Genomic DNA, 3674 nt, shown 5'->3' with positions numbered 1-3674 from the left:
GTTTGCTAGTTTAGTTTAGTTTTAATTATTTTGAAAATGCTTAGTTTGAGTTTAGTTTTTATTAGTTTCAGTATTAGTTGTAGTCTTTACCGCGGAATGCAACAGACCAAGTAAATCTGATTTACATGACTTTTACACTACGTGGTTTGCACTTGATATAGAGCAACATAACGCATGTTTGGGCGTGTTCTGTAGCGCCACACAGCGGATACAGAGAGCGGTGCAGTACAGTGACGTGCGGTGAGGCTCGTGTCTGGTGAGACACTGACTCTACATAAGTCCGATTTACAAATATATCAACCCAATAGAGAAGCTTAAATCACCATTCAACTGGCAGCTTGCTCCACCGGGAGCGTTTCAGAAGCGGAGCGCTCGCGAGCGACACCCGCGAAAATCGTGAGATTCCTCGATAATCTGCGTAACAACCCCGGATGTATAAAAAGAACAAGAAACACATAAAAGGTTACTTTACCTGTCCGACGTTGAATTGCTGTTGATTTCGTCATATTTCCTTGTTGTTTGAGACATTTTTAAGCTTAGATATAGAATCTTACATTTTTGTGGTCAATGCAAAATAGAAGAAGAAGAAGAAGAAGAAGTGTAGAAGAAGAAGAGAAGTGTAGAAGAAGAGCAACGACAGAACAAGCATAAACCCGACCCGTGGGCTCTCGCTCGCCCCCTTCAGTGAGACAGAGGTACTGTTTGCCTCTCTGTGCTTTTTCACTGCGGTTTAATGTCAGATCAGCAACACTAAATATGTTCTACACACACGTGAAACACATAACCTATTATATGTAAAGAAAGGACATATAATAAAAGAGTCTACAGATATTACAGTGGTGACAAACAATGAGAAAGAAAAAGACTCAACCAAGTTAGTGAGGATTCACAGTCTGAGGCGAGGAACAGTCGCTGCCTCAGCGATTTTGTTTATAAAAATGCTTGGAATGATTGGAATCATACAGAAATTACATTTATAGCACAGATCAGTAGAGAATTATTAATATTTATTTTATTTTAGCATTATTTGTTTTTTACTTTTCATGATGACAGGTGAGGAGCTCTGGAGTATTTGCAAGTGTCAAACTCGCATACGCGTTGTCCGACGGTCGCAGACGTTCCCGGCCGCGCTGGCCGGAGTCCCGCCAGCACCCCCGACATGTACTAAAAGTGGTACAGCGGAAGATAATCTATAATTCCATTTTATTTTAGTTAGTTTTGTAAAGACACAATACAGTTTCAGTTAGTTATCGTTTTTTTTCTAAAGCCTCGTTTTTATTTTTATTTCACTTAACAAAAAAAAAATTCACACCTAGTTTTAATTTTTTCGTTAGTTTTCGTTAACGATAATAACCTTGGTACAGTGTCGTCTGCATAGAGCTGACGCATATATTAACTGATAATAAAATGTACATCACATGACCCTCGCGTACTCGTGGACACGAAAAGTATCATTATTGTCTTTAGAGAGAAATTAGCTTACCGAATCTCTGTTGCTCCTCTTCTCAGCGCGAGGCTACAAGATGTCGCCGCTAGCTAAACGCGCCCTAATCTCCGGCTAAACGCTCGATGGTCAAGTTGCATTGTGTGTAATTCAGGCACCAGGTTTCGACAAGCAAGAAGAAAGTGTGGAAGGAAAGAAAACATCTCAGCATCGATATTCTTTTTTAAACCGTTCATCGTGAGTCTAACAGCGTCACCGGAGTGCAACGCTAACTTAGAGAGCTCTTAACTTTGCCTAACTTTAGGCACAGTCCACGTTTTAATCCCTCCCCAATGTCTGTTGCTGCAGTTGAAACAGAAAAAGATATTTTCAGAGCTGCGAGGAAGATAATGAGTCAATTGTTCAGTGTGTTCTTTTTCAATAAAGAAAAGCCTGAAAATGGAACACTGTGGGTTTTATGTGCCACAATAAGTGTTAAATTGGCTACTTCCTTTATCTGGGAATTAAAGAAATAAATATGAAAATGCTCTTGATGAGGCCCATGTATGTTACAGAGGAGACAAATGTGACTAATTGTGATATAACCTCAAATTGGGGGCATGAAAGTGTCTAAATAATGGCAGCTAATTTGCCTTGTATTGTGCTTTCTTGATGGGCTTAAATTGAATGAGTCAGGATCCTTTCTGGCGTAATGTGAAAGCTGGGGCACTGGTTCACACCATAGACATCCAAGGTCGAGCTACTCCGAATGAAGGGGTGACAGGGGGAGTGAAGAGATTTAAAGTAAGGCAGCTGAGTCAATGGATGGCCGGGGTGCCGATTTGGCACCATATTCATGTAACCTTGAATTACTGTTTCGTGTTTTTTCTGCATTGAGAGCTTTTTCTACTAGCCCGTCTCAAGAATATATCCTTTTTTTTGTCACCCACATTAATGGCACAATCAGTCAGAGAAAAAAAAAATTGCAGTCACAAATTATTCATTGTAATCCTCCATTTGATGACCCTAATGCCTCTAATTGGGCTTTTATGACTTACAAACTGTATCTTCCTCTGTCTCTTTTTATTTTTTTCCCTCTGGCGTTTGTTTTTCTTCCTTCCCGCCATGCTGCGGAGTGACATTGAGCCTCTCCCTGTCGGGGTGCTCTCTTGTCTCACTCCAGTGCACATTTTCGCTGTCCCCTCTCCTCCTCCCCTAGACAATGAGCTTTTGACTGAATACATTATCTGAGCTGTTGTTCTGTTTGTTGTTGTTTTAGCATCCAAGAAAAGAGATGAATTATTAATGATGACAGACAAAAAAGAAAGGGGAGAATAAAAAAAAACAACTAGTATTTTTAGGACTGCTGCTGAGTGCTGCTGCGGCTCCATCAAGAGGCTCGCATATGAGACTGTGAAATGTAGCACTTAATAATACCGCTCATGACTTACAGTGCCATTTGTTGTATGGATCAGGTACCAATAAAATACTTACTGGTTCCTACTGGCACTAAATAAGTTATTATTTTTGTCAATACTTGTACCTACAGGGTACCGCTCGGTGAAACAAAGAGAAGTTTGGGGAAAATGGTCAACACTTCATATTAGTGCCTTGTTCTTTTTGTGTAATTATAGCCTGCACACCTTGATCTTACTGTGTAATTATAGTCAGCACACCTTATTAGTTTGTAATTAAAGCCCACACACCTTGTTTTTATTGTGTAATTACAGCCAACACCCTTTTTTTCTTGTGTAGTTAATAATACATTATATTTTACAATTACATCCAGCAAACCTTGTTCTTATTGTGTAATTACAGCCGAAACACCGTGTTCTTATTGTGTAATTAAAACCCACACACCTTGTTCTTATTGTGTAATTACAGCCCACACACCTTGTTCTTAATGTGTAATTACAGCCCAAACACCGTGTTCTTAATGTGTAATTAAAACCCACACACCTTGTTCTTATTGTGTAATTACAGTCCACAAACCTTGTTCTTATTGTGTAATTATAGCCCAAACACCTTGTTCTTAATGTGTAATTACAACCCACACACCTTGTTCTTAATGTGTAATTACAGCCCAAACACCTTGTTCTTATTGTGTAATTAAAACCCACACACCTTGTTCTTATTGTGTAATTACAGCCCACACACCTTGTTTTTAAAAGTGCAATGACAGCAGACACCTTGTTCTTACGGTTTAATTACAGCCTACACACCTTGTTGTTGTCCTGATTACAGATTAGTT

This window comes from Cebidichthys violaceus, unplaced genomic scaffold (genome assembly GCF_023349555.1).
Source record: "Cebidichthys violaceus isolate CVI_PGR_0920_01 unplaced genomic scaffold, fCebVio1.0.p SCAF_24, whole genome shotgun sequence".
NCBI lineage: Eukaryota > Metazoa > Chordata > Actinopteri > Perciformes > Stichaeidae > Cebidichthys > Cebidichthys violaceus.
The sequence above is the reverse complement of the archived record's forward strand: the minus strand, read 5'-3'. Positions refer to the sequence as shown.